Source organism: Mesoplodon bidens, assembly GCF_964165515.1.
Source record: "Mesoplodon bidens genome assembly, chromosome: 14".
Taxonomy (NCBI): domain Eukaryota; kingdom Metazoa; phylum Chordata; class Mammalia; order Artiodactyla; family Ziphiidae; genus Mesoplodon; species Mesoplodon bidens.
The window spans coordinates 32140282-32161088 of NC_138170.1; positions in this window are offsets into that span (position 1 = coordinate 32140282).

Consider the following 20807-nt stretch of genomic DNA (forward strand, 5'->3'; position numbering starts at 1 on the left):
TTACCAGCTAATGAACTCAGCAGGCTCTGTCTCCCTTCTTACTCTTGTAATAGCAAATCAAAAAAATAACTTCCTTCCTAAGCATTTTCCCTGAAGTTTTCCTCTTTCTGGGCCCACTTCCTTTGGAAAAGCAGAGCTTTTAGTAAAAGTGAAACTACGAGAGAATTGTATAAGATGTTTTACAATTAGGTGATATAGCACATAGACTCTAGGCCCTTCAAGAAATGATATGAGTCTGAAGAACTAAGAAACATTTTGTGTAGGATGCTTCCCAAGTCTTAAACATGCTGGTATATATTAAAGGGTAGAATCGTAGATTTTTAGAAACACTAATTTTATAGATAGTTTTAAAAGAAATAGCAGAACTTGGTGCTGGTATTTCTGTGAAACCACATGTCTTAGCTGTGCATGAATTTTATCATCAGCCAAAAAGACATCAGGGTCCATGTGAGGTCAAGGGCAGAGTGGCAGAGATTGTTTAAAGTTTTCAGGTCGGCAGACAGCCTTGGATGTACTCTGGGAGGGATAGGTCAGTAACATCACGGCAGCAAGCATAACCTAGCCATCTTGAGAGATTAATGATTCGCTGCTCTCCTAGCCCAGAGACCCAGCAACAATTTTCTCAAAATAACTCCCTGTATAAAGGGCAGAAGCACTGTGTGTGTTTGTGCATGTGTATGGGTGAGTTTGTGAGTATATCCCTATTATGAACATACATGCCTATGTGTACCATAAGGGAAGAGGCTTGCTCTTTTATTATAATAAACCCTTATTTTTTTCTTTCTTGTTTCATATATCATTGAGCCCCTCCAGTCTTCAAAGCCCTTGCCAGATTCATTGTAGTGGCTCTAAATAGTAGGTAAACAGTAGTGGGTTGAAGCATTTGAATGGGATGACCCTTCAGCTCTAGTGAATGTTGATTTGGAATACAGGAAGGAACTGAGGAAGACTGGGGGGGGAAAGGTCTGATGGACACCTTTGAGGGTTTTTTTTTTTTTCATAGTGACAGCTTAATCTATTGGTAAAGTTGGCTGATTGGTGGTAAACCTCATGGAGCATGAAAATTATACCACATGGCTAAGTTTTGCTTTTTCAACAACTGTGCAGTTCGGCTGACCTAAGTCTCATTTCCTGTTTCCATTATGGTTGTTAGTCCCAATTCCTTTCACATCTGCACCCAGACATATCTTATTCTGCAACCCGCCTGCCCATCTGGGCTCTGGGTGACCTCATTCTTGAGATGAGGCCTGCAAGCTGTGCTCAAGATGGACGGCCCCTGACAATGGGTGCAGGGGTGCTCGGCCTCCCTTTGCTTGTTGTGCTGCACTGGGCTTTGCCAAAGCTTCTCAACATATATTTGTCTGGATCTTTTCAAGGCTCATGCAGCTCTGTTTTAAATATTTAACCTTCTAGGAGGATGTCTGAGGCTTCCTGAAGTTATTCCTGTGATTTACAAAAGAGAAGAAATCTGATCATACAAATCTGAAGAGAATGATCAAAACACCAAATGGCAATCCACTCATTTGCTGTCTTTGTTTTGGGAACTTTATGGGCAGAGAACTGAGCTCTCCTTTTTTGCCCTCCTTGCTAGTTTATCTGTCTATGTGTATTTATTGCACATCGTAAGTGCTAGGCACCGAGGTAGATACAAAAAAGGAAAAGTCTTAGAAACCCACCTTTGAGGCATATGGTCCTGTTGAGAGATATGATTGACTAGTATGGAGTAGTGTTAAATAATAGTAACAGCAAACAGTTTTTGAGTGCTGATTCTGTGCCAAGGCTTAATGTTATCTTTATTTGGGGAGGGAAGGGGGTCATATAGTGTATACATTTTTTTAAAATTAATTTTATATTGGAGCATAGTTGATTAACAATGTTGTGTTAGTTTCAGGTGTACAGCAAAGTGCTTCAGTTATACATATACATATATCTTTTCTGTTTCAAATTCTTTTTCCATTTAGGTTATTACAGTATAGCATTACCTAGAAATGTATCATCTCATTTAATTCTCATAACAATCCTATTAGGTAGGTGCTGTCTTTCTCCCATTAGTCAAATAGACAACCTGAAGTTGGCGTGACTGAGGAACTTGGCAGGACTGCTCTTCCAGGAGAGCCAGGATTCCCACTCAGTTCTTCTTGAGTTCACAGCCAGCTGGCTCCAAAGCTCCACATCTTCACTCGATGCTGCAGCATCTCTCCAGTGCCAACCTCTAGAGTGCAGAGTCAGCTCCATTGGAGCGAGGAGGAAAAGACCTGTGAAGGTTGGAGTCATCACTGGACTTTTCCCGCTTATACATGGAAGTGGGACTTGGGCCTTCATTCAGGTTATTTGGAGTGAGCCCCGAACTGGAAGTAACTCACATCGACCCAGAGTTAAATTCCTGAGTCTGTTCCCAGTGTGTTCCTTCTAAACCAACATAATAATATTAGCACAATTGAATACATTAAGAGATGGGGGCTTTGGTTGTTGTCATTGTTGTTTCTCATCCCGCTTCCTCCCACCGAATCTACTTTAGATTATGTGGATAATTTCTTTCAGTTTAGAAGTTAAATCAATGTAAGAAATGCAGACTCTATAAATAACTCTTCACATTCTTTGTTTTCTTTTGTAATTTCTTTGTAATTCTTTTTTTTTTTTTTTGCGGTACGCGGGCCTCTCCCGTTGCGGAGCACAGGCTCCGGACGCGCAGGCTCAGCGGCCATGGCTCACGGGCCCAGCCGCTCCGCGGCATGTGGGATCTTCCCAGACCGGGGCAGGAACCCGTGTCCCCTAGTCGGCAGGTGGACTGTCAACCACTGCACCACCAGGGAAGGCCCTTTGTAATTCTTTTATGATAGTGCAGTGATTAAGAGTGAGGGCTTTGGAGTCACACTGCCTGTATTTGAATCCTAGCTCTTTGACTTACTCGTGGTGGTCATACCCTCTCTGTGCCTCGGTTTTCTTATTTATACCTACCTCATAGGATTGTTAAGAGGATTAATAAGATACATAAATCTTAGAAGAGTGGCTGGTGCATAGTAAATACTTAATGCATGCTGGCATTACTGTTAAATAATGGTTGTTAGTTATTACTGGTGGAGATGATTGGGCATATCTAGTTCCTTCTCAGTGACTACTAGCATCACAGGTGTTCTCTAAATATTTGTTGAATAAAAAACACAAAGATTTTATTTACGATGTGATTCGAGACTTTGAGGCCAAAGGCAATAATCACAGAATGAGCCTGAATTCTGAGGATTCTGTGTATTTTAAATTTATAGAATGTCGGAACTACAAGAATCCATACAGGTCTCCGGTTTTAGCCCTGCTTAGTTTATAGATAAGCAAACAGAAGTCAAAACTTCACACCACCCCAGTGAGGCAGCCTGGGCAGGATTTTTATCCCCATTTAGGAGAAGCTAATAACAAGGGTTCTCAGCCTTGTAATACTCCAAGTCACCTTCAATTAGTTAATTAGATGGCATGTAAAATTCTCAAGACACATTGAAAGTACTGTTCATCTTGATTCTTGATTAGAAGTAAACATCAACCATACAGAATTTCTCAAGGGATGTTGATGATAATCAGTAAAACAAACCAGGGCTGCCCCACTAACTCCAGGGGCCGCAATTCCCATCATCGTCATCTATAAAAACGGTACCCTCTGGAGTATGCCCAACATAGCTCTGGCCCTGACTGAGAATTGTCGGCAAGTGTTAATTCCCAGATTTCTTGTATTGGTTATAATATGGTGGCAGGTATAGCCACACTGTGAACCAGATATAGTTCCTATTCATTTAAAACAAACAAACAAATGGACATTCATTCAGCAAATTTACTGAGGACCACGATCCAAGAACTAAACTGGGAAATTATGGATGCCCTCATGGAGCTTACATTATCATGGAGATGTATGAACAGTTCAGAAACAATGGACTAGTTTGATTAAAAAAAATTTAATTTGAATTATGTGATGCAAACAAGTAACTAGGCAGCCAGTTAAATTTCTAACAGTGTTACTATGTGTGTTGTAAGGAAGGCACAATGTAAGTAGAACATATACCTGAGAATACACCATGCCAGGAATCTATTTTTTAACAGTGACTTTGCTTCATTTTTCTTCTGCAGATGAAAGTCAATATTATTTTCTCTTAAGGTAATGAGGTAGTCAACAGAAATAACTTGAAGTCTTGAATAAAGTAAGTCGCTAACTGGGTAAAATTTGAAATTGCTAAATAATGCCATAGATTTCAGAGATGTTTAAACATATGCTCAAAATTCCTAATTTTATGCAATATTTAACATTGTGTGATTAAGCCAGATTAAATCGTATCAAAGACTAGTATTTTTATAACTCATTGGTTTTCCTCACTCAAGTCTACTCCCACCCAATTTGCCTACCACACAGCAAATTTGTGGCCTTTGATCCATAAATACGTCTTTAAAATAATTAATATTTTCTTTTCCCATGAAGTGAGTTACTAATCCCTTTATTTTTTCAGAGATATTTCAAAAGAGAACTTGGCAAGTTTTGGCAACCAAGTTATGCTTCAGTAGATGAATAGATAAACTGTGATACATTCAGACAATGCAGTATTATTCAGAGCTAAAAAGAAATGAGCCATCAAGCTATGAAAAGTCTTGGAGGAAACTTAAATGCATACTACTAAGAGAAAGAAGCCAGTCTGAAAAGGCTACATACTATGTGCTTCTAACTATATGACATTCTAGAAAAAAATCAAACCATGGAGACAGTAAAAAGATGAGTGGTTGCCAGGGGTTAGAAGGGAGGGAGGAATGAATAGGCAGAACACAGAGATTTTTTAGGACAGTGAAACTACTCTGCATGATACCCTAATGGTGGATACATCATACGTTGGTCCAAATCCATAGAATCTCCAGCACCAAGAGTGGACCATAATGTAAAGTATGGGCTTTGAGTGATAATGATGTGTCAGTGTAGGTTCATCAGTTGTAACAAAGGTACTGCTCTGGGGATGACATTGATAATGGGGAAGGATATGCATGTATGGGGGCAGGGAGTACATGGGAAATCTCTGTCCCTCCTGCCCAATTTTGTTGTGAACCTAAAACTGCTCTAAAAAAAGAAGGTCTGTTAGAAAAAGAGACAGAGAAGTTTGGACTATACCTGCATGTCATTTTCATAGTTCCGTTAGCCAGAACTTAAAAAAAAAAAAAAAAAAAGAACATTTGAATCCATGTAAACATTTTGATTGTTAAATCTTAAGTATGTCTTAGTAGATTAGGATTTCAGGAAAAAAGACACCTCCAAGGTGAAAATGTGTAGATGATGTTTCAGTTCAGAGTGACCTGAGCTCTCAGGGACATTAAAGCTCATTAGCAGGATTCTCCTACAGAAACACTCACAGTCCTGGTCCTGCATTTCACAGTTCTTAGAAAAATCTTCTCATTGATGCTGGGGTGTTGCACTCCAGCTGAGAGCCTGAGGTCTTTAACTGAAAGGCAAACATATTGGTTTTATATATCTTGTGCTTTCTGGAGGCTGTAGCTTTTTTATTTTTAAAGTGACAAGAGTGAGAAAATGAAAGGGGAAGATCCAATCACCTGTAACTATATTAAACCGCCCACCAGTTGTTTATAACTTAACACATCATTCCACCCTATAAGAAGTCTTTAACATATGAAAAGAACATCCTTGCGGGCGTGGGGGGGATTAACAGGTGGAAGTGGGTGAAATGGGACACTTGCTTTTGATGGTGTGAAAATTATCTTTTGTGAGTTATTGGTATTCTTCTTCCACTGTTTTCTTAAAGATTAGCCTTAGGGAACTTAAATAATTAGGCATAAAATCTCTGGCAGGATATTTAATCAATCACATTTTGGTTTCAGCCAATGGGAGGGTTGTGGTCAGCTGTGTCCCGGTGTTCTGGAACAAGTCACAACCTTGGACAATCCAGTCGCACTGCTGGCATTTCTGTTTATTGTGTAGCCTGAAGTTCTTCTTTGTAGGCAAACTGAAAAGGAGCAGCAAACCAATGATACTTCGAAAGTCTACACCTCAGGGAGAAATTTGGGGATTTTCTAACTCTCAAAGTTCCAGTAAGGAGGAGGAGAAGTGATGTAATTTGTGTAGGCTGATAAAAATGCCCAGTCTGGTTTTTGACATTTCAGTTCATGGGTGTATTAGTCAGGGTTCTCCAGAAAAACAGAACCAACAGGATGTGCATGTGTGTATATTAAAAAATTATATATATATATTTATTTTAAGTAATTGGCTCAGATGATTATGGAGGCTAGCAAGTCCAAAATCTCCAGATGGACCATCAGGACGGAGACCCAGGGAGAAGCTGGCAGTCACGGGCCTATTCTCATGTTTACAGGGGGCTGGGGGACCAAGTCTAGGCTGTGAATTTGAGAATCACACAAAGATGACCGCCTGCAGGGAGCCTTCTGTCGCCGGCCCCTCCCCAGACTGCTCAGGTGGAGACAGAGCCGGGCCACCCACTGCCCTATCTCCAAGTCTGGCTGCAGATGCAGCAGTTCCTGGTGTTAACAGAACAAAGTCTCACCTCTGAGCTGGTCCAGCCCTCCCCCCAGTACCACAGGGAGCCCCGTTAGCTTCTCCCAAGCCCTGGTCAGTCCTGGCATCATCTCATCCCCAGGGGATGTGGCCAGCATGCTTCTTCCTTCAACCTGTTGGTACATTTTCTTGAAAGAATAAAAGTTGTCTTTCTCCTGTGGCGAAAAAAAAAAGTAGAATAACAACAATAGGATGAGCCTAAATAATAAAAAATAATAGCTAACAGTTATCTGCTACTGTGTGTCAGGAATGTTTGAATCCTCACAAAAATCTGTGAGGTAGCAAATACCCTGGAATCGATAAACTGTGCTCAAATCCTAATTCTCCCACTCACTGGCTGTGTGAACTTGGCAAATCCTTTAGCCTCTCTGTACTTCAGTTTCCTTACTAGGAAAATTAAGAATAATCACAGCATGCACTGCTGAAGATTATTGGGAAGATTAAATGAGTGACCCCACACCGAGTATGTATCAATAGAACAGTGCCTGGTGTATTAGAAGCAGTCAGTAACAGTCAGCCCTTGTCATTTTTTTTTACAGCACCCCCCCCCCATATCCCCAAGCCCACCCCCAGTAGGTCTGTGTCTCTATTCCTGTTTTACCCCTAAGTTCTTCATGACATTTTTTTTTCTTAAATTCCATATATATGTGTTAGCATATGGTATTTGTCTTTCTCTTTCTGACTTCACTCTGTATGACAGACTCTAGGTCTATCCACCTCATTACAAATAGCTCAGTTTCATTTCTTTTTATGGCTGAGTAATATTCCATTGTATATATATGCCACATCTTCTTTATTCATTCATCCGATGATGGACACTTGGGTTGTTTCCATCTCCGGGCCACTGTGAACAGAGCTGCCCTTGTCATTATAGAGGAAGATAGAACAAAACAATGGCAGGGTATAGGCATGACATCCATCTGAAACCTAGAAATGGTGTATATGCTGGGTATCCCCGCATGAGAATATCCAGCATATTTGTTAAGTAGATAAATGAACACATCCTTCCACTGAAGTCTTATAAACCTCAAGTTCAACTGAAAACACCCCCATTCCAGTCTCCCTTGGCAAACCCACAACCAATTTTGCCAATGAAAATATGAAGGGAGTCCTAACACTTGTCATGTGTGTTCTTCAGTACTTACTTTTGAGTATCTTGATTGAGTTTGGATTAAATACAACCACCTTAGGCATGAAGTTTCACCTAGAGGTGGAGGCAGATTAAAGGGCAGGGCAGCATAAAATAAGAATGAACCACCCAAGATAATTCAGGATGCACTAGCATGAGGGACTCACAGACCTGAATTTCCCTGTGTTTATTTTATTGTGTCTCAGGCTACAGGAATTATCTCGTAGAAACATTTTTCGACTTAACGGTAATATTGGGATCTCCGTACTGAAAATCAATGTGCATTTTGTTTCATTCTAGAGCGTTTCAACAACAGTAGCCTAAAATGGCACTGCCAGTAGACTTTAGATTTCCTGTAACTCAGTCAAGGACATTTTGTAGCCATAATGGCCCAAGTCACAGGGCAGCTACTGGTAAGATCTTTAGGTTTAAGTGACTTCTTGATTTAACGTCTGAGGGCTGAGTTTCTCCACTTTTCCTCCCCTTATTTGTGAAACTGAACTGATTTCTGAATGTAGTTTTCTCGCCACTTTTAACTATTTGGTTTCCTTTCCTCCTCTGACTTTGCTTATTGCTGCTTTGGAGACCGATGCCTTTGTCGGTTTCTTTTGCCTGGGGCTTTGGCTAAATGAGAACTTTCAAAACCCTCACACAGTTACTCTCTGACCATGATAGAAGCTTGCTTAAGAGCACTCCCCCTAGCCTGAAAACCCATGCCCTAGGCCCCATATAGTTGTTTTCTCCTGGTGGCCTCCATCTTTCAACTCTAAGTATGGAAAACCAAAAAACAGCAACAAATGATTTTATGCTAACTAGGTTGAAAGGGATTCTCCAGTCTGCTATTAAAAAATCAAAAATCACTTAGACCATCACGTGGAGGCCAGCACATTGTTAGGTAATCAGGGTTATTTACTAATGTTTTGACAGCTCCACTTAGCATAAAGGTCAACTGGAGGCACTTCTGACCACATAGGCCCTCACACAATGTTTTATTGACTTGGCTGACTTATAAATCCTATATCCATGAGATAATTGGCAACATACTCCTTCACAGATGTGAGTTATGCAATCAGGGTGGGAAAAAGAGCTACTGAAGCTGACTTGCTGGAAATCTTTACTTCCAATCTATAAAATATAATAAGGTTAAGAATAAAAAAGAGTGCCAAATACCAGTGTTTTGTAAAGCGGTTTACAAAGGTAAGACAATATTGTCGGCATTATCAAGATTGATTGATCGTCTATCTATCTATCTGTCTATCCATCTGTCTATCTATCCAGCTATCTGTCTCTCTATATCTATCAACCTACCTATCTATTCTAAGACATCTAAGCCTGAGGACTCCATTAAATGTCAAGATAATCAGTGTTACATATTTTTATTTTTTGCAAATAGTCCTCCAGACCTGTACAGTGGAGACCAACTTTGGTTTCAAAGACTATGTTTTAGGTTTTTTTTTTTTTCAATAAGTAATTTCTTCTGCTTACCCGTTCTTTATTTTGATACTGAGTCTCATAGATCAATTACTACTATTAATCAGCTAGAAGAGTAAATGAAGTTAATACCACAGACACATGAAGGGTCAGTCTTGCCAGCTGTTGTGAACTGTAAAAGGTGGAGTGTGTGTTTGTGTCATAAATTGTTCTGTATGATGATATGACTATTGTTATTTGCAGAAAACTTTATATTTTTGTTAGGTCAAGAAGCCTGTAATTCTCCAAGTGATCTCTGAACCTTATTTAATGCAGCAAACCACAGAAGGAGCTGAGCTGAACAGTGTCTGCAAGTTGGAAAGTAATAACTTTCCTCATCCCTTCTGTAAGTGACTTGTGCCTTGTGATGAATGCAAACCCTTCCTTCACAAGGGTTTCCCGATATTATACACTTGTAGCAAATAAGGTTAGAACCTTTAAAATATAGCATTTAGTAATGTGCTGGAGATAGCTTCTTCTCGATTCCTTTAAAGGTCACCGCATTTGCTTTCCAGGCGTCATCTTAGCTCAAGCCTCTACTGAGTGGAACTGAGATCATGCTTGCCTTTGTGCCTTCAATTTTCCCAAACTTAAGAGTGAAATGGCAGGATAAAGTGGAGTGTGTGTTTGTGTGTGTGTGTGTGTGTGTGCGCGCGCGCACGTGCGCGCTCTTGTGAGTTTAGAGGTAGCAATGCATTGTCAAGATAATCTCAATGTTGGATACATGCATGCGGCTTCTTCAGTTAGAGGTAAGGTTAGGCTTGTATTATCCTCTGTCCAGAAGCCAAGCTTCTAGGAATGAAATTGGGCAAAAGCTACTAAAGGAAAACAAACTCTGCAGAAAACTCTCAATTCTTTGTGCTTTGCCTGAGCACTCCATGTGTCCCCAACCAAAGTATATTAATAAGACTCTAGCCAGGTAAATTAGCATCAACCCACAAGTTTTGCTGCTGTTCCACTGGAAAAAATACATTCATTAAGCCATTGCTATAAAGCAAGAAATAGTCAACCACAGACTTGCTTTCAAAATTAGTATTGGAATGGTAGAGTGAAACAAGAGACAGTTTCACACTAACGGACACATATCAAGGCCAAGCTGGATATTTTGTAAAGCATAGTTCACTGTTTCTAGAATCATCACTGTCTTTTGTCAGTACTGCCAACATCCTCACCTTCCTCATATCATCAGCGCCATTGTTAACATCATCTTCATCATGTTTATAGTCGGCAGTCGTGTTTCCTTTTACAAGTACACTAAAGATGAAAAGTGGTTCATGTCTGCTAAGAGCTTGCACTCCATGTTCATGTCCTAGCTAATTCTGATCCCCTCTCTGCACATTAAAAACTCTACCTAGGGCTTCCCTGGTGGCGCAGTGGTTGAGAGTCCGCCTCCCGATGCAGGGGACACGGGTTCGTGCCCCGGTCCGGGAAGATCCCACATGCCGCGGAGCGGCTGGGCCCGTGAGCCATGGCCTCTGAGCCTGAGCATCCGGAGCCTGTGTTCCGCAACGGGAGAGGCCACAACAATGAGAGGCCCGCATACCGGAAAAAAAAAAAAAAAAACTCTACCTAGAACTCCCAGCCCAAGGTCAATTTTCTCTTCCTCTTTCTAGGGCCTCTCTGCTGAATTCCTCATAGTAGCCATTGTCTGGCTATTAATAATTTTTCATTTGTAATTATCTTTTTCCGTTGTTAGCCATCTTTTCAAGTGTGCATGTTTTGTTGGTTTGGCTAGAATATAAGGGTTTGATGGCAGAGACTGGGTTTTTTTGTATACTGGTGTAAATACCATATTATTTATATTAGTGTCTTATTAAATGTAGCACTTAATAAATATTCAACAAATATTTATCAATGATTACAACTTTATAGGGAAGTTGGAGAATTTGTTCATAGCCAAATATCCCTATAAGTGGTATTAATTTAGCCAGATAAGTTTGTGGAGACTGTCCCATATGCACTCATGACAGGGAACATCAGTGTCAAGGAAGGAAGGGTGCAAAGAGGTCAAGAAATTAGGAATTTGTATTAAGTGGAGGTGATTTCTCAGAAGAAAAAGGACTTGGCCTGGGTTTTAACATGTTCTGTGCAGTTGACATGTAAGTTTCACAACGTCTGTTGAGAGGGCTGGAGAAGATGCTATGAGGAGGATGTAAATGTGAAATCAGAGAGTTAAACCAGAAGCACAAAGAGGAAGTGATATTAGTGAAAGTCAGGGTCAAGAGTTTGCATTTGGCAACATGGATGGACCTAGAAATTATACTAAGTGAAATAAGTCAGACAGAGAAAGACAAATATCATATATCACTTATATGTGGAATCTAAAAAAATAATACAAGGGAACTTATTTACAAAACAGAAATAGACTCACAGACATAGAAAACAAACTTATGGTTACCAAAGGGGAAAGGGGGTGGAGGGATAAATTAGGGATTTGGGATTAACAGACACACACTACTACATATAGAATAGATAAGCAACAAAAACCTACTGTACAGCACAGGGAACTATATTCAATATCTTGTAATAACCTATAATGGAAAAGAATCTGAAAAAGAATATATATATATATATATATATATATATATATATAAAAGTGAATCACTTTGCTGTACACCTGAAACATTGTAAATCAACTATACTTCAATTAAAAAATTAATCTGAAAAAAAGAGTTTGCGTTTGGACTAGACAGATGACAATTGTCCTTAGAAGATTTTGAATAACCGAGATATGCCCTCCATTCAGTACATGTAAAGGATTGTATGGCAAGAGGAAGTGAACAGGAAAAGAGGTTACCATCACTTATGGATGGAATAACAAGAATCGGAGCAGGGGCTTGAGAAAAGAAGGGGGAGAAACGAATGAGAAGCAGAGCGAGCTGCTTAGACTTGCAAAGGAATGAGAGGATGACACTGTCGAGGATACTGGAGCCTCAGGGGAAAGCAAGGATTCACCCTTGTTCCATCCCCAGGTAAGAAGGGTGAGCGGTGAAATACTATAATCCCAGCTGATAATGAAAGTAGGTGGGTGGGAGGTCTCCTACTCCCTAGTTTCAAAGAAATCTCTCTTTAGGCTCCAGCTCTTGGACAATGATGGGAAGACTTAAGGTGTTACATAGATTTGGGGCAGGCGAATTGAACTATCCTTAGCCTTTTAGCAGAGAGATGGTGAAAAAAGCCGTTGATTGGAAATCAGGTACTCTGGGGTCTCCACTTGCCATGTCTTTTAACTGCAAGTCATTAACTTCTCTGAGCTTTGAAAAAACAGAAGGAACAGACTAAATAATTTCTAAGCAAGCTTTCATATTCTGTGTTCTATACTGGGTTACGGCACACCATTGCTTCAGTAGGTTGATCAATGAAATATACAGCAATGTGTTTGCATCATTACAAATGAGAGTACAGTACAGACTTGCAGACCCACACTCATGCAGTTTATTTTCCTCCAACTTGGAAATGTTAGCTGTGTGAGTTTCAGAATAACAACCTGCCATGTGAACTCCTTCCATTTGGGTTATTTATTTGCTGTAAACAAAATGGCACCTCGCTGTAGCTTGGAATCTCTCAGGCACTTTTGAACATATCTACGAGAAGATATATGAATACATTTCCTTGACTGATGGCTCAAAATGCCATCCACACCTGAGTCTGATGAAGATTCTAGCTCCAGCTACCAATTTACAGGAGAGAAGAGAGAAAAGTGTTAACCTATACCGTGGGATTGCATTCAGTTGCATCCAGACTGTGGAAAAATCTTCAGGACATGTTACCTGATTGCCTAACAAACACATTATAAGAAAGACAAAAGAGAAGTGAGATGGAACCCATAGATACTTTAAATGCTTATAAATGAATTATAATATGTGGACTTCATTTGCCGCCTAATTCAAACATACAAATTTAAAAATTATGACGTTCATGCGAACTGTAAATGGGATCACTGACTAGATATTTGACAATTATTTACAAAATATTGCTAATTTTAAAGGCTGTGATAATGGTATAGTGGTTTCTTAAAGATTTGATCATCTTTTAGAGATACAGGAGTTACATACTGAAATATTTAGAGATGAAATTACATGATATACAGTTAGCTTCAAAATAATATGGGGGGAGGGGTGGCTGAAACCAGGATTGGCCATGTGTAGATTATTGGTGAGGCTGGATAATGGCTACATAGCAGTTCATTGTACCTTTATGTACTTAAAATTCTCCACAATAAGGAAAAAATTTGATGCCATCAATTTACACTGAGCATTTTCTTTGATTCTTGGAGCTTTCTTAGCACTTCCTCAGTGACAGGTTGGACTATCCCTACAAGAATGTGATATAGACACTGATGCTTTTTTGGTAGAAGATTATTAATGCTTAAATGGGGAAAGAATTGCTAACAGATATAAAATTTAGTTTTTATTGTTCTAATGGATTCCCCCTTTCCTTCCCATCCTCAGTTTCTAAACTGGGATAAGGAGGGGAAAAAAAACAACTTAATTTTTCTGGCATTGTCATCTCTATTGGTAAACCCTTTGGCCTTTTTGTAGAGGCAAGTCTCTAACTGAGAACATCTCCTATGCACTGACTCAGACTTAATTCTCCTGGATTCCATGTAATTTCCAACCAATAAGTATGCTCTAGAGAGATTTAGGACATTGGGAATCCAAATGAAAAAGCTGTAGTTGTGGACTTTCTGGGGCCCATAGAAAGATGAGATGAGCCTTTTCCCTTTGCCCTCACATCCCTCCCTATAGTGATATTTGTAGTGGACATTTGTTCTAAGAGTATCCTAATTTTCACTGTTGGATTCTCTTCTCCTCTCCTCCAATAGACTTTAGAGTAAGCTGACCTCACTCCCTGATCTAGGGGTGGTCTTGGATTGGCTAAACCCAATCAGTACATTCCATTCCCTTGGTTATGGCCATTCGTTCTGGGGAAGACATATGCCCCACAGTGGTCCAATCAGTGTGTATCTTAGCACTGTTGCAATACTGGGGCAGAAGGAATCTCTCCTACTGGACTTGAGCAAGGATGATTGTATCCCTGACTTTGTCAGACAATTATCCTGCTACAACTAGGGGAGTAAGTATTAGGATGGAACTCAGGTTGAGGATTGCTGAGCAGAAAGATGAAAAGAAATTGGGTCTTTGGAGACATGACTGAGAAGCTGGATCTATCAACCATGAAACTGCCATTCCTTGAGAGTGTATTTGCTCTGAGGGCCAACAAATCTTGATTGGTTAAGCCAAATGAATTGTGTTTTATTTCATTTGTTTCTAAGAGCATCTTAGCATAAATGGAACATGCTTACCTACTGACATAGAAATGCTGGAGATAGAATATTTCAGTGAAGAATCCAAGGGTGAGAATATACTGCTCACTTTGCCTCTTAAATGGGTCTATGCTCCATATTGGGTATATTAAAACAAGATTGAGGCAATCTAGTTGGAGATATCAAATAAACAAATGTTAGGTGATTAGACAAACTGAAAGACATAATTTTGCTGAGTCTGATCCTGTCTAGTGAACCTGGACAACCAAGTGAAGGGTAGAGGTAATAGGTCAAGATTAGCAGAGTAACCTGTGTGATGTCACTAGATGTCGGGAGCTAGGAGCAGAAGGAAACCTGGGTTTAAACTCTTACTATTTCTGTTCCCTCTTTGTAAAAAACCCATATCAACTGTATAGACCAGAATGCGTGTCCCAGATGGCACTAGATTGCTCCATGAGAATGGACCACACGTGACTTATTCACCTTTGTATGTATTAATTGAATGTCACATGTATGTTAGGCACTGTTCTAGGCACTGGGAAACATTCTAATATAAGGAGATCAGATAAGTAAGGAACTAGACAAGTAAATAATATATAGCCTCTCAGATAGCAATAAATTTCATGGAAAAAAAGAAAGTAGAATAAAGCAGGAGAAAGAGTGCCAGGGAAGAGGGACAAAATATATAGTGGCCAAAAAGATGACATTTTAGCAGAAATCTGCGTGACATGAGGAGAGAGCCATGTGGACATCTAGAAGAAGTTTCCAGGAAGAGATGGCAGCCAGTACAAAGGCCCTTGTTAGGAGCAAGCTTAGCATGTTTGAGGAATGTTAAGGAGAATCAGAGTGGCTGGAAGGGAGTAAATGAGGAGAAGACTCACAGGAGATGAGGTCTCAGAGGTAGTGAGAGGCCAGAACATAAGGGTCATGGAGGCCAATCTAGGCACTTTGATTGAATTATGAATTATTTGGAATGCTATCACCAGTTAAATTGGGGAACCACTATGTTTTACTCATTTCTTAGCTTGAAGAAGGAAGTGAAAATTATAATTGCTTATAAAACAAGCCAAACAAAACAGAAGTGGGCAAAGAAAAATGCAAATCTCCTCCCTTCCATACCTTCCTCCCATTCTCCCCCATCTAAACACTCTTGGACCCCCTCCACCCCTAGAAGCAGAAATTAACAATTTGTTGGGTAGTCAACTGTACATTTTTCCTAAGCTCATACAAATATATATGTCCCTGCAACACACATAGAATATGTATGTATGTTTATAGTTATTTCTTATTCTTATTAAAATACGATTATATTATGGACTAGTCTCTGCATCTTGCTTTATTTGTGGAAAAATATTTTGTGCACCAGATCAACAGATATCTAACATAATCTTCTCCATCTTGCCATTTTGTTGTTCCTCATTTTCTTACACCTCTCATGAGGATGATGGCAAAGAATAAGATCTGTGATGTAAGTGGGTCCTCTTAAAATTTTCTGATATAATATTCCAGATCATGGATGTCAGTAGAAATAATTAATAAATGATTTTTTACAAGTTCAGCTCACTCTTGGTGTTGAATCAGAATTTTCTATCTTTCCCTCTAATCATTGGTTTGTGCAGGCCTCAAAAGTCATTTTGCCTAGAAATTTGGGATAAAAGTGAAGAAAAGGTAAATATTAGAGAGAATCATGGAATTTTGGAATTGAAAGGTACTTAAGATATTACCTACAGGAATAAAGACACAGACCTACTTGAGAATGGACTTGAGGATATGAAGAGGGGGAATGGTAAGCTGTGACAAAGCGAGAGAGAGGCGTGGACATATATACAGTACCAAACGTAAGTTAGATAGATAGTGGGAAGCAGCCACATAGCACAGGGAGATCAGCTCAGTGCTTTGTGACAGCCTGGAGGGGTGGGATAGGGAGGGTGGGAGGGAGGGAGATGCAAGAGGGAAGGGATGCGGGAACAGATGTATATGTATGACTGATTCACATTGTTATAAAGCAGAAACTAATAATAATAATAATAATAAAGATATTACCTGATCTACTCTTCTTCTTTTGTTAATTTGATAAATATATACTGAGTGCCTAGTACTCGGTAGGTACCAAGAAAGATGTTAGAGACAAAAAGTTGTCTAGGACACAATCTCAGTCTTCATCTTAATATCAGGGCAAATGAAGGCTCAAAGAGATTGGGAGACTTTTCCAAGACACATTAGGGAAGTGACAAATGTGATTGGAACACAAACCAGTTAAACCAGTTAACCAGTTCAGGGTTCTTTCCATGTGTCTCACAGTATATGGAAGTTTATAACAGTAAATAACTAAAGGCCAGTCCTGAATGCTGTCATTTGCAAAAAGTTTAGCTATTAGAGGTCCATGCAGTGAATGAAATACTAGTTAGACTGCTCTCATCTATCAGGAGCTGGTAATTTACTCTGAAAAATCTTAGTGTAAAAACCTAATTTCAACCTGCTTTCTTAGAGGGTAAATTTTATTCCATTTCCTTTTCTCAAGGCTCTGTCATTAGCATATTAAACTAATGAGTGAATCAATTATTTAAAACTGGCAATATTTTTTATTATGTCTAATTAAGTGTTTAATCAGGACATTCTGGTCTTTAATTCTGAAAACAGCATTCACCACAGGATGAATGAAATGACTGGGTGGAACTTTACTAACAACCTCTTGTACGCAGAGGACTAGGAAGGAAGCTGGAGGCTTAGAGGTGAAGGTGAACAGGAACGAGTCACAGAAGAGACAGGAGGTGACAACAAGCCTAATCATCAGCAGCTGAGGATCATGACTGCATGTTTCTGAACAGACTTCACAGTGGGGAAGGGTAACTACCACCTCAACTTCAGGATATGGTTCCTGAAGTCTCCATTGCACAATAAAACTGATACTTAGGGCAGTTAAAGCATTCTTTGCTTTTCTCTAGACTCCTCTAAGTATTTACCATATCATTTAAGTGTTAGTTAACCAAGTGCCTCAATAGTCATACAATATTTTAAAAACCATCTGAAAATTATTTAACCAATAATTATAATGCATTTCAGGAGATGTTTTTGATTTCAAAAGCACATACTTAATATTTACCAAGTTCACTATATCTACTGGTATGCCAACATATTACCTAAAGGCCAAACTATCCTAAAACTAACAGTAAATCATAACAAAAAGATCCCAGAAAATGTCCAGGAGTCACTCAAAGCAGATAGGGAAAGTGGGAGAAAGAGGTTAATTCACATATGCATTCCTTTATTCAATGAATACTTATTCAGTGCTTCCTCTATACCTGAAACACTCTGATTCTTACTAGAGATATAATAGATAACAAAACAGTCATGATTCCTACTTTCTCAAAACTTGCAGTTTACCAAGAATATGGACAAACTAGAAATTACAATGCCATGTCGTAAATAGTAAGATAATGTTACCAAATCCAAATTCAGTCTGCTTACTGCATGACAGACCATTAAATTGGGAGACGAGGTGTTTAGGAAAGGAATAACCACTTTATCTGGAAAGCCAGGAGTCTGAGAGGATGGCAGACTAATGTCCTAGAGAGCCATCTTACCCAAGTCAGAATTCAGGCTTCTTCTATACTAAAAAAGGGAGGAGGTGTGGTTGGTTGATGCAAACTTCTTGGTGTTGGAATCCTTTGTTCTTGTGGCTGCCCACATAAGTCAGGTCATGACGTCCCTATGAACCTCCAACAAGACAAATGTTATTCTCTGTTCTGCAACTTTTTATCTCTATATGAATGGGAAAATGTTATACTCTTACAGGTCAGAGCCTTGAGAATGGGCTATCCTGTATAGTTCAGGCTACAGGCAACATTCTCAACTCAAAAAAAAACAATAGAATACAAAAGTTGAAGTAAAACCAACAGATCTAATATGGAGTCAGATTTGTTCTTCCCTCTTACAATAAGAGTATGTTCTGAATGCTACAGGAATACTCAGGAAAGGGAAGTCAGGAAGCTTGTGAGAGGAAGTTGTATGAGGAAATGAGTTGGCAGCACCAGACCAGTAGAAGTGAACTTCCTTTTGCAGCAGGAGGAATGAAATATTCTAACTGACCCACTCACTGAAAACAGCCAAAACTGTTTGATAGGCTATTTTAAGAATCTTGTATTTTTTCACATGTGTCAGTGAGCAGGAACAAAATTAAGTCTAAAAACTAGATGAAAATAAGAACTCAGGTCAGCAGAGCAGGAAGCTAGTTTTGCCCTAAGTACATTCCCCAAACAGGGTGAACTTGAGCTTCATTTTTTCACAGACATAGTGTACAGGGAATGGAAGACTTCCCAGTATTGTCCCCACATTTGTGGAAAGTCCAATAGGTCAACCATGAGGATTAAGCTGGGATACCAAAGGTATGTACCCACAGTGTAGAGTGAACTAGAAATAAACATACCTCAACTCTCCTTTTACTCCAGGAGACTGCAAATAAAGTTGTTATTTTTATTTATTTATTTATTTATTTTGCGTTACGTGGGCCTCTCACTGTTGTGGCCTCTCCCGTTGCAAAGCACAGGCTCAGCGGCCATGGCTCACACGCCCAGCCGCTCCGTGGCATGTGGAATCTTCCCGGACCGGGGTACGAACCGGTGGCCCCTGCATCGGCAGGTGGACTCTCAACCACTGAGCCACCAGGGAAGTCCAAAGCTGTTATTTTTAACTTTAGCTCTGAGTGGAAGAGGAAAAATAATCCCTTGAGAAATAGCAAAACTTCAAGCCAACCCCCCAAATATTAGAATTCTGAATGCTCAAAACTTAGGTGACTCCAACCCTCCTCCCCCCAAAAAAAACCCTCTGAAGATGAGATGTTAGCTTAAATCAGTTTCAGGTTGGTAATGCTCTCAGATTCCTGGCAGTAACAAACACAGGTCTCTCTGGGGGAATTTACCTTTAATCCACATTATACATTACGCAAAGAAATAAGACACCATGAGTGAAAGCTAGCAGAAACAAAAGAGAGAATTATCAGACCCTTCCCTAAATGCTTCATATATAAGAATTATTTAAAGCAACTATCATTAGTAAGTCAAAATAAATAGAACAAGATTAAAAATATGTTTTGGGTGCAGAAACTATAAAAAGTGACCTTGCAGATCTGAAAAGGTACCAAATAAAGTTTCTAGAAATTAAAAATAGAACAATTGAAATTAAAATCTCAATGGCTGAGTTTAGCAGCAGAGTGGATTCAGCTGAATTAACAAAATTAATGAAATAGAAGATATATTCCAATTACTATATCTCTAGCGACCAGAATACAGCACAGAGAAAGATGCAAAGTCATGGAAAAAATGAAAGAGAAATTAAGAGAAGTGGAGGATAGAGTGAAGTGATCTAGCATCAACTAGAAGGAGAGGAGAAAGAGTATGTCAGAATCTACTAGCCACTCAAAAGGATCCAATCTCTCTATTTCCAGGACACATAGACAGCATTTCTTAGCCTCACTTGCATTCCAGTCAATGAACACAAAAATTATGTGTGCCTGTTCTAGATTGGTTTGTAAAACACCTTTCATGTGTGTTCCTCCAGGTTCTTTTCTCCTCTGGCTGACTTCAGTGGAGATGCCTTTGGAAAGCCATATGTTTAAGAAACAGTGCTTCTGTCAGCTGGGTCCCTGAATGACCATGTAGAGGAGGTTAACCCTGCCTAATTATGCATCTGCTCATGACTGTTAAGAAATAACAGAGATCTATTGTGTTGAGCCACTGCATGTTTGGGTCCATATGTTACCACAGTGTAACTCACTGGACATGTACTAGAGGCAATACTTTAAAGACAATGGCAGATAATTTTCTAGAATGGATGAGAGATCCAATCTCCTATATAGGAATCCAAAGAAATGGAAAGTAGGAAAACCCAGCAAATAAACAAAATCCATACCAAAGTGCATTATAGAGAAACTGCAGAACACTACAGACAAGGAGATCTTAAAAGTAACTGGAAAAAATGCCAAGTTACCTTCAAAGAAATAATATTTCAACTGAGAACTGACTTCTCAGCCAAAACAATTAAGTCACAAGAAAGTAAATTGATATCTTGAAGATATATTCAGAGAGACAATATTATCTTACAATTGCATGCTTATAGAAATATCTTTCAAGAGTAAACCCAATGTAAAAACATTTTTAGACAAACAAATACTAAGAATTTATCACCAAAGGAAGCTTACTAAGGAAATACTAACAGATACACTTCAAGTGGAGGGAAAGTGATCCCAGGTGTAAGATCTGAGGATGAATGACAAAAACAAAAATATAAGTGGATAAACTTAAGTATTGACTATAATGTATATATCTATATATATAAATCCCTATATATCTATATAGATATAGTCATTTCATTGACTATGTGAAATGACAATTACAGCATCT